Raw genomic sequence first — 11,809 nt, forward strand, 5'->3', positions numbered from 1 at the left:
TTTTGAAAGACAGCAGGGGCGCCTCAATGAGGTTTTCACCCCTACCATCTGCCTTGGGAGCCTCAGAAAGGTTTTCACCCAAGGATCTTTATTTTTTTATTTTTTATTTTTATTTTTATTTTTATTTTTTTTAAGATCTTCAGGGTGTGCCCAAAACAGAGGCAGAACCCTTCTCTATGACCAGCACTGATTTTTCCACAGTTTTGATGAATTCTTGTCTTGAGAGAGGTTTCCTGTAGATCTTCAGTCGATGCCCATTGACAAGCATAGGGATGGCCTCCTCATCAATGGTCCGAATAAGAACAGATCCATTGTCATGACATTTTTCCACTGCATATGGTCCCAGCCATCTGGTTCTCAGCTTCCCCTTGAAATATTTATGCCTGGAATCATACAACAGCGCCCAATCTCCCGGCCGAAATTGCTTGTCATTGAGGTGTTGGTCATGCCACACCTTCCTCTGAAGTTGAACCACTTCTGAGTGAAGAAGGGCCTTCATTCAGTGCTCGTCCAATCCATTCAGCTACAATAACCTTTCTTGTTGGGCATGGCTGAGATCTAGGTCCAGCTGAGCTGCCATACTCAAAGTGTTGTACTCGAATTCAATTGACAGCAAAGCTCTCTTCCCATAGACCAGCTCATAAGGTGTGAAGCCGGTTGTGGTCTTCCAAGTGGTGTTATAAGCCCATGTGGCCTCAACCAGGCGATCTGCCCAATCTTTCCTGCTGCTGCTTACCACCTTAGTCAAGATCCCTTCCAATGCTCTATTGGTGACTTCCACCTGCCCATTTGCTTGAGGATGATAGGGGGTGGAAGTCCTATGCTTGATTTTGTGATGAGCTAGTAGGTCTTCAATTAAGTTGGAGGTGAACTGGCTTCCTTGATCGGTGACTAGCTCTCTTGGGTAGCCAAATTTGTAGAAGATGTTTTCTCTTAAGAACTCGGCCACCTTTTCTTCTGTCGCTGCTTTGATTGCCTTGGTTTCTGCCCACTTTGTCAGGTAGTCTATGCACACAATGATGTAAGACCTCTGCCTCGAAGGAGGATTGATTGGACCCACAAAATCCATACCCCACTTCTCAAATGGCTCAAGAGTCACTTGAGGTTGGAGAGGCATTTCATCCTTTGGAGTCGGTTTCCCCATCCTTTGGCATCGGTCACACTGGCTGATATACCTTCTGACATCTTGATGAAGTGTGGGCCAATAGTAGCCTGCCTGCAGGATTTTGAAGGCAGTCCTCTTTGCTGCAAAATGTCCTCCACAAGGCCCGTCATGACAGGTTAGGATGATATCAAAGACTTCCTCCTCCCTTACACAACACCTTAAGATCTGATCAGGGCCAATCTTGAACAGGTTGCCCCCGATCCAAGTGAATGAGGCACTTTTTCTGACGATTCTGCTCTTCTCTTTTGAGGATAGGTGCGGAGGGAACTGTGCTAAAACAAGGTAGTTTGCTATATCAACAAACCATGGAGAGAGTACTGAAATAGCAAACAGATGTACATTGGGCATCTGGTCATCTACTGTTCCATCCTCATCTGCAGATAAATCCAATCTAGACAAAAAGTCAGCAACAACATTTTCTTTACCCGGTTTGTCAACGATAGTCAAATCAAACTGCTGCAACAAAAGTAACCATCTAATAATACGAGCATTCACATCTGGTTTATTCATTAAATATCTAATTGCAGCATGATCAGTGTGTACAAATGTTTGATAGCCAGTGATATAATGTCGGAACTTGTTCAGTGCATGGACCACGGCCAAGAATTCTTTCTCAGTTACAGTGTAATTCAGTTCTGCCTTGGATAAGTTTTTGCTAACAAAGTAGATGGCATATGGAAGTTTTTGTTCAACTTGTCCTAAGGCTACCCCTATGGCTTTGTTCGAGGCATCAGTGTGGATGTGGAAAGGTAGGGCCCAGTTTGGACCTCTCAAGATTGGGGCAGACACCAACTTGTCCTTTAATTCATTCAGAGCTTTCTGACAATCGTCAGTGCATTTAAACTCAACATCTTTTGCCAAGAGGCCAAACAATGGCGAGGCTAGCTTGCTGAAGTCTTTAATGAATCTCCTGTAATACCCTGCTAATCCTAAGAAACTTCGAACATCTCTTACCTTCTGAGGAGGTGGAACCTTCTTGATGAGAGCAATTTTGTTAGGATCCACTTGTAACCCTTGGCAAGAAATGGTATGGCCTAGCACGGTCCCTTCAGTCATCTAGAATTCACACTTTTCAGGACTAAGGGACAGGTTCATCTCAATGCACTTGGTTAGGACTTTTCCCAGATTGGACAATGCTTCCTGGAAGTTGGACCCATAAGGAGTGAAGTCATCCATATAGATTTCCACCGCATCATGGACCAGCTCAGAAAAGATGCTCAAGACGGCTCTCTGGAAGGTGGCAGGAGCATTGCATAATCCAAAGGGAAGAACTCAGTAAGCAAAAGTACCCCAAGGACAAGTGAAGGTGGTCTTATCTTGGTCTTCCGGGCTGATTTGGATCTGGTTGTACCCGCTAAACCCATCTAGGAAAGAGAAAAACTTCTTTCCTGCCAGTCCATCCAACACTTGATCTATGAAAGGTAGAGGAAAATGGTCCTTCTTGGTAGCTTTGTTCAGTTCTCGGTAGTCCACACAGATTCTCCACTTCCCATTTTTCTTGGGAACCAACACCAGAGGGGACACCCATTCGCTATCCGAGATGGGGTAAATGAATCCGGCATCCAATAGTTTTTGCAATTCTTCCTTGACGATGTCCTTAAGGGCTGGATTCATTCTCCTCTGGGGTTGCCTAACCGGTTTACAATCCTCTTTGATGTAGATGTGATGGGTACAGACCGAAGGATGGACTCCTTTCATCTCCTTATAGCTCCAAGCAAAAGCATCTAGATGACTGGCCAACAGACTACACAACTCCTTTTCATGGGAAGGAGATAGGGAGGAGCTGATCTTTAACGTTCTCTCAGGGCCGAACTCCACATTTTTGACTTTGGGAGTGACAGGGTTGGTCGCACAAAGGTCCACTAAGGTGCTGGCTTGGGCATCCTCCACCAATTCCTCTAAGGACAGTGCACTGGGAGGTGGATTCTGGATCAAGGTCTCAATCAAATCATCTTCAGTTGGGGGGGTCTCCCTTAGTGGTGTCTAGGGTGCACAAAGGTGCTGAGTACACCTCATCCTCTTCTCCTTCCTCCAACCAAAGTGGTAAGTCATGCTCTAATGAGGGTTGGGCAGGAGGGTACAAGACTAGCTGCTTGGACATAGGACCATTTTTGATGGTCATGTTTCCTGCACGGCAGCTGATGTAAGCATCTGCAGTGGCTAACCAAGGCCTTCCCAAAATGAGAGGGTATCCAGTAAGCTTTGCCTTTGGTTGCAGAACCAAGAAGTCTGCAGGGTACTCCCAAGAGTCAACAGAAACCAAGACATCCTCTACAATCCCTTCGGGAGTCACGGTGGAGCGATCTGCTAGTTGTAGGACTGTTGAGGTCTTTCTCAAGGAACCCTGAAGGTTGAGTTTGAGGATGGTATCTCTGGTCATCACATTAATGGCAGCCCCCAGATCAATCAAGGTGTGAGGTATGATGGTGCCATTGATGTGGACATCTACTACAGAACTCCCAGGATCCAAATACTTTGGGCAGATGACTTGTCCCAACATAAGATCAGACTGTTGTCCTATGACATTGATAGCTGAAGCATGTCTCTTTCGCCTGCCTGGGTGTCTGAAACACTTTTCCTTAACCAGTTTGTTGTATATCGGTACATATTTGATGGCTTGGAGAAGTGGTATTTTCACACACAACTGCTTGAGCTCTCCCAGAAGCTCATCCTCCTCTGGGTTGGGTTGTGTGGTGGCTGTTAGTCTCTCAAGAAAGGGTGGAATAGCCTTTGGTTCACTTTCCTGTTTATCTTCCTCGTCCTCTAGGGGAGGAGGTTGGCGATCCGGAAGAGTCTTTCCAGATCGCAGATTGATCTCTTGGATCTCCACAGCATAGGTAGGGCATGATGCTTCCCCAATATATACCTGCTGGGCCTGTCTGTTGTTGGGGTTCGGGTTCGGTTGAGCAGGCATTTGAGGTTGCCTTGGAGGAGCAGGAGGTAATGGTTGCGGTTGAACTGGTGGTGGAGGCAAAATGGCGGGAGGAGTATTGTACTGGGGCCTCCACCCCGATTGAGGTGCATTCCACTGAGGTTGTGGCTGGGCATGTGAGTGATACGAATGAGTAGTGGGTTGAGTATGGTACTGAGGTGGGTAAGACCATGGAGGAGGCATAGACCAGGAAGGATGAGCAGGGGGACCCTAGGAAGGCATAGGAGTAGATTGGTTGGGGCTGTAATAAGCTTGGGGTGTCCCTTGCATCCCCTGCTGGTAAGGTCTAGGTCCTTGTGGCCTCCTTTGGTTGAGGAAATAGAGAGGTTCAGTGGGGGCTTCTGTCCCTTGATACATGGCTTTAAGCCCCGGTAAGGTTGGACATTGGTTTGTGGGGTGGTCCTCCTCACAGACAAAACATACCTCAACCGAATGTAATGGGCATTCGTTCTTAGGGTGTTTCCTTGTACACCTAGGGCAGAAGATAGCCAAGGCCCTCTCAGCTTCTTCTTTCTTTTGCTGGATTCGGAATGTATCAAGTTGCATGGCGATAGTCTGTCTCACCTCACTCTTGAGATCTTCTAATTGATTTGCAAACTCATGTTTGGAGAAAGGAATACCAGCTGAGAGGAGCTTTCCTCTACCTCGTTTCCGGGCTGCCCTAGAGTGGTTTCTAAACACAGTCTTTATGTCCTCATAAGGCAGTTGGTAAATATCTCCTCCAGCTAGCATGTGAAGGGTATCTAAGAGGTCTTCAGGGACTCCTCAGAGCAGGACCAACTTGAGGGATTCAGGGTCAAGTGTGCACCTAGCCCGTTTATAGTTGAGTTGGAACCTTTCCTCGTAATCTTCTAAAGACTCATCATTCCCCATGGTCATCCGAAAGATTTCTCCCTTGGTTTCCTTGGACCTACAGTAGTCCCTGTACTTGGTATTGAAAGCTTGCTACATCTGAGCCCAAGTGGTGATACTGTTCCCAGGTAAGCCCATGAACCAGCGTAATGTTGCATCCTTAAGGGTTGAAGGGAAGAGTTTCAGCTTCTGCTCATCTTCAGTATAGTCATAGGTTCTACAAACGACAGCAAACTCAAACAGGAAGGTATCAGGGTTTTCAGTAGTCATTCCATGGAAGTGAGGTAAAGCAGAAGGGCTTATGTTCTTCATTTTCATATCTCCATTGGTCTCTCGGATGGGGAAGGCACCTTCTATTCTCTCATCTTCTCCCCTATGGTCAGCCATAGCTTCAGATGGAGTGGTCTCTAATTCTTCTTCTGCTATAGGATCTTCGTATATCTCAGGAGGTTCACCTATAGGTTCTTCTGGATCACTATCACCAAAGAAGAGAGAAGGGTGACTTAGTGATGTGGTGGGGGTGTTGGGTAAGAATTTGCTTGTTTTATCTCGATTCCTACGAGGCATGAAATGGAAAGACTTTTGATTGCTTTTGTTTTTTCTGGTACCTGCAAAAACTGAAACAGACTGAACTGCAACGAACTATCTTGCTGAAATGGAAATGCGGAATTGAAATGAAAGCATGAAAGAACTAATCTATTTTGCTCAAATGAAATTGCAGAAATGAAATGCTAATCTACGCTTGCAGAATTGAAATGCTAATCTACGCTTGCAGAATTGAAATGCTAATCTACGCTTGCAGAAATGAAATTGCGGAATTGAAATGTTAATCTATGAAAGCAGGAAATGTCTATGCTACTTTTGCAGAATGGAAATGAAATAAACTACTTAGTAGAAGGCGAGAGTAGGAAAATAGAAGAAAAGCAACAATCACTAATACTCTGACGCTTCCCCGGCAACGGCGCCAAAAAGATGGTGGGCTCCAGTATTGTAGCAATAATGCTACAACTCCTGGAGCTTCCTTCTCTAATTTTATCAACCCGGTAGTTCGTAACAAACTTGGAAGCGACGGTGCTGTATGCACAAGTACTAGCTCTTGCCGCAGCTGTCACTTGGTCAGCTGGCACAAGTCCGCTAGGGCTCAAGCCAACTTCTATGAGCTCTTAGAAGAAGCTTTTTAATTGATGAACGAAAGCTAACTCAAAGGAAATCAACCTACTGCAGGAAGGAACTGAAAGCCAACAAGAAACGCAAACCCTAGCAAACCCTAATTCTACCAGCTAATCCTACTGATGCAAAGGTGGGAATGCAACCTGCTGAAGGAGATGCCATTACTTTTAGGAAGGTGAGATGCATGTGTCTAGACTACTTTGATCTGAAGAAAACATATTTCTGTATTTTTGTTCAAGTTGTTGGAATTATTATGCATGTGCTTCTAACTGGGTCTTTACTGTGCAGGGGTAGATCAAGGGGAGGAATGCTTGGAAGAGGTCAAGAAGACTCAGAGAGGGTCTAAGGAGTCCCTAACATTCTTTCAAAGAGTTTCACAAAGTTTGGATGCCAAGCAACCGCGTTTATGAGCTTCTACAGGAAGTCTGCAGGGGTTCTACAGGATGTTCAGAATTTCTACAGGAAGTTCAGTAATTCCTACAGGATGTTCTACAATCGGATTTTTAAGTGATGGGTGAGTGGAAGAGGCTGCATGGATGGATAGGGAGGTAGGAGGGGAGTTTGTAAGGACTTGGTGACAGAGAGATGAGATGAAGAGGGGGTGTGCTAAGTTGGGTTGTCTTGAAGAGGGTAGAGGGGATGGAAGGCCGAAAAGGTAGAATAACGTGGGTAATAGAAGAGTTGGGAGACAATGGGTCTAATTGGGAGATGAGTAGTTGGCCTAGGCACGGCTTAGAAGGATAAGGGAGTGAGGGAGTAGTACTGCACAGTGTAAACGAAACAAATCATCCACGTCCTGCACATAACCGAAATTTCATTAACCTATTCTAACTGTTTAACAAAACCAAAGAACAGCAACGTTATTTCTAAGGAAAATCATGCATGGTACTGAAGCAAAGAATCATTCCACAAGATCTGAACGCATGGACACTTCTACAAACGAAAATATTGCATCAAAGATTGCATGAACATGTAAAACAATGTTTTTGGTGGGTGGCACTGTCTGCAATTCCAGTCCCTAAACAGAGGTGAAAATGAGTGTGCAGTCAACCCTTTTTTGGAACTCTTATTAACTCCAATCTGTTCACTCCATTCCAAACAGCTGAAGCAACTCTGTCTCATAAAACTAACCTACTTAACCACACCAAGAAATCTAGCTCAGCAAACTGCGTTCAATTGCATGTAAAGGAAAAGAAATACAATGTTGAAAGAAAGATAACAATACAAAGGAAGAAGGCCTTAGGCTCTCAGGTTGGGCCCAACCCCGAGAGCTATAGCTCCTTTAAGAACTCAAAACTGAACTCAAATCTGCCTGCTTTCCATTAAAAGATAATAGTCATAAGTCAAATAACACGCCAATAATGGCTACAAAAGATCAAAACAGAGCTAACAGCTCGTAGTTCAGAATGTGCAACCAGGTTTCAAAAGTCTTTTTTCGAAGGCTACAGCCCTATCATTTATACATCTTGAGGCCCCAAGCTGGCCTCTTAAATCAGTGGGGCTTGGTTGACCAAACTAAGAGTGTTCTGCTGCTTCCTCAAAATCCGTTTGGCTGCCTTCTAACTCGGTGGTGGTGGTTGTTGGAGCTCGGAGTTGGGGGTGAAGATCACGAGGAAGGCCATTCAATGCTGTGGACAACCTTCCTACAAAATCTCAATCCCATCTTGGCTGTCTCCTAGCCCTCATCTACGTGGTTTTGCTCCATTAAATGTCAAAAAACCTGAAATAAGCACGTGTTAGCCACCTAGGAATAGTGACTGCCCTCATTCGTACAAATGACATAAATATACTAAAAAATGATGCATAAGTTATGAAAAATGAAGGATTGAGCAGAAGTAGTTAGGCCAAATGAGCCCAAAATGTTACCAAATTTGGGGCTCATCATCTGTTTGAGGGGTTTTATTGTTCATGGGATTCTATGAGTTTATAGTCAAGGGTTTGGCTTCGGCCTTATTGTATCTTGGCCTTACTGTGGCTGTAGCTTTGCTGTGTATTTATGTCTCTACTGTTTAACTTATGATTGTAATGATAACGGTCTTGTGGTGACCTCGCGGGCTTTGTGTTCGGCACTATTAATGGAGGAAGTTTGTTCTCAGGGTTGCCTGTGCTTGGTGACTTTATTTTGGACTGTTGATATTTGATACTGATATATATGTACAGTGATTTCGTTTTATAATTAAATAGCAATGAAAAGGATTTGAATTCTGTTGGTACTTGTGAATGTTCGCTTATTCCTTTGATAGTGATCTTCTAGTTTCTTCTGCAAACCTACTCCATTATCTTGTTAAACTTGTCTAGATACTTTTCTTGCTTCTGTGTTCACTGTCCACTATCTGTCATCATTATGCTATGGAAAAGAAAATGAATTTAATTGAATCACGCAGAAAATACTTAACCTGTAATATATATGGGTTCAAATGTATTTGTTCTTTAGAATGTTTCTCTGCTTCTCTTCATTCAATTCTATGATAGTCCAAAAAATTACAATTGCCGTTTCCTTTTTTTGTTTTGTAAAGATCACTTGGACAGTTATCAAACTTCTAGTAGTTACATTTGGTTATTTCTAGATAATTGTCCTTTCTTGACTTGTAATCTAAAAGTAAAGTTTAAATAAAACTAAAAATAAAAAAAGAACGTAAGCAAAACTAATAATGGGATGAGACAGCCATTCGTAGAAATTTAAATGAAAATGAAAACTAACTAAATCTCAATCTGTTAAAAAAGACAAACTCCCCAGCCATGACCTCCCTGAGTTAGATGCTCCTGCATCATTTAGAGATAAATTTAATCATTTTTTTTTATCTCTCTCAAATCTATTTCTTCTAGTTTTCCCTAGATATTTGTTTTTTCTTGTATTTTCTGAATGTCCAAAACCTTTCACATACATTGCAAAATCTACTGAGTTGTCATAATTTCTAAGAATTTTCGAGTTGCGATTGTAGTGGATTGTTCTTGGGAGTGGGCTTTGCTATTTGCATTTTCACGTCTTCCTTAAATTGTTGCAATGGCCACTGTCTTTAATAGTATTCACTCTCTCTACTGGTGTTTGGTTGTTCTGCATTCTTTTCGCTTCTAGATTCTGTTGCGCATTGAAAACATCTCTGGACTATAAAAATCACATCAAATCTAAACAACCCAATTGCTTTACTATTATATTATGTTATCAAGGTATTCACTTCAACAACAATTTAATAAACTTCACAGTATTACCTATTTGTCTTGATTGGGTTGAGTATTTATTAATCAACTTTGAAATCATAATTAAATTGGTTCTCGAATGTCGAGTCTCGAAAACAATGGCTATTTATTAAATTGTGAAACAATAAATTAATTGACACTAGAGTAGTAATATACTCTGAATCTAGGTTTGGCCGCATTAATTGTCAGAGTCAATTTTCAAACATTGAAACATTGTTCTTAGAAATATACTCAGAAGCAGGTTTGGTGGGGATCAATTTTCAAAGTGAAAGTACATTAATATCATTGCTTTACACAGTGCAATGCTTTAATTCTCTAGATCGACTCTTGGCTACATGGTATACTTTCATCTTCAAGATAAATTTCTAAGCAACGCCTTGTTTCCTTGTTTTACTCAGACATGATGATTTACTCAGACATGATGATTGGGATTCTAGGAAAACAATGTGGTGATTACGATAATATTATTTTTACATTGCAACTATAATTTATCTTTTCACTTGTGAAATTATGATGGAAGCTCTTCTCGGATTGAATGAACAATCTAAGGGTTATCTATTACATTGGTCATTGATGTTTTTGATGGCAGAATTTTGTTGTGAAGCAATGGCAGCAAAGATCTTAGTTTAGAGGCTTGATGCATTTTTCTTGTGCTTTTGCATGTTTGTTTTAGGAATTTATGCAATGGTTCTTGACTGATTTTGTTCCGAAATAAAATATTGCAACTATAATTTATCTTTTCCTTTGTGAAATTATGATGGAAGCTCTTCTCGGATTGAATGAACAATGTAAGGGTTATCTATTACATTAGTCATTGATGTTTTTGATGACAGAAGTTTGTTGTGAAGGAATGGTAGCAGAGATCTTAGTTTCGAGTCTTAATACATTTTTCTTGTGCTTTTGCATGCTTTGTTTTAGGAATTTATGCAATGGTCTTTGATTGATTTTGTTCCGAAATAAAATAGAATGCCATGCCTTTTGCAATCCATTGCATTCTAAATACATCATGAAGGAGGTCCCCATAGGATATGGGCTTTGGTCTCTATTATAGGTTGTTGGCTGCCTCATGAAAGGGCATGGGTGGGGTTTTCTCTATGAAAATAAATGTTTACACCAGACTTATTCATGAAAAGTAAATTCAGATAAATTTTAGTTTCCTTTTCCTTGATTTGTTTTAAGGGAATGTAATGCTTAATTTGACAAATTTTTGGATTTGGGTTGCTTCCCTTTCAAGTCTTGAATTTAATGTCGGATTTTGTTCAAAGGCAATTTTTTTGTGGATTGAATAATTTGGGGACTTTAAAAAATTAAATTTGCACATTTTTTGAATTTACAACATTTCATAATCAGTTGAAAACATGCAATGAGTTGACAACCCTAACTTCATTTAGTAACTGGGCTTTAAGTATGACTATGCATGGGCTAATTGCACTACCACAAAACCCTACACAAGTTAATTGATGCTTCATAATCTAGAACAATGTTATGCAACCAGCTCACAAAAAGATAGATCAACGACTTAAAGATTATCCTCTTCGAGCATAAATCCTCCTTTACATTACATAAGTGAGCAATTCTTGAATGATACAAATGAAAAGACCTCTTTTGTATATATAGGAGTGTAAGGGGTCACAATATAATCAAAACCTACATAACAATAATAATGTAATGGCATAACAATAACAATAATGGGTTTCTAGGGGCACAACAATAACAATATAGGGGCTACATGGGCACAACAATAACAATAATTGGGATACACTAGTATTATAGGGACCTAACATGCCCCTCTCCTTCAAAAAAGTGTTATCCTCAATGCTTGAGTAGTTATGGATACTTTTGTATAAAATTCTGATCCTCCTATGTGGAATCTTCAACGGGTAAGTTCTTCCACTTAATGAGATACTTTGAAATTGATCGATTCCATAGTTGTTGGGTTCTTGTTTCCGTGACTACTTTAGGCTCAAATATGATTTTTCTTTCTTCGTCAAGTTTTGGCAACACTATTTGAACTAGAAGCTTGTCACTGATAACCTTATTTAACCATGGAACATAGAAAACTAGGTGTACTCAGGAAGATGCAGGCAGCTCCAATTTGTATGCCATAGTACCAATCTTTTATAATACCTTGTAAGGACCGTAGTACTTGGGTGATAATTTATTATCCTTCTTAGCTTGCTTGAGAGACATTTGTTTGTGTGGTTGTAGCCAGAAAAATACCCAATCACCTACACCAAAACTTCTTTCACTGCGATGCTAATATGTCTGTTGCTTCATTAGATTTTGCGCCAGAGTGAGGTTATCCTTTAAGGGTTGGAGAACTTGTTGTTGGTGCTCAATGTGATCTTCCACTGCGTGAACTTTAGATTTTTCTCTTAAATATGATGTGATGGATGGTGGATAATATCCATAAAGTGCCATAAATGGGGTCATTTTCACTGCAATATGGAAGGAAGTGTTATACTACCATTCAACCAGAGGTAACCACTTGA

The sequence above is a fragment of the Pinus tabuliformis genome, chromosome 9 (genome assembly GCF_031772625.1).
Source record: "Pinus tabuliformis cultivar Carrire ecotype Pingquan chromosome 9, CPIR1, whole genome shotgun sequence".
In the NCBI taxonomy this organism is placed as follows: Eukaryota; Viridiplantae; Streptophyta; class Pinopsida; order Pinales; family Pinaceae; genus Pinus; species Pinus tabuliformis.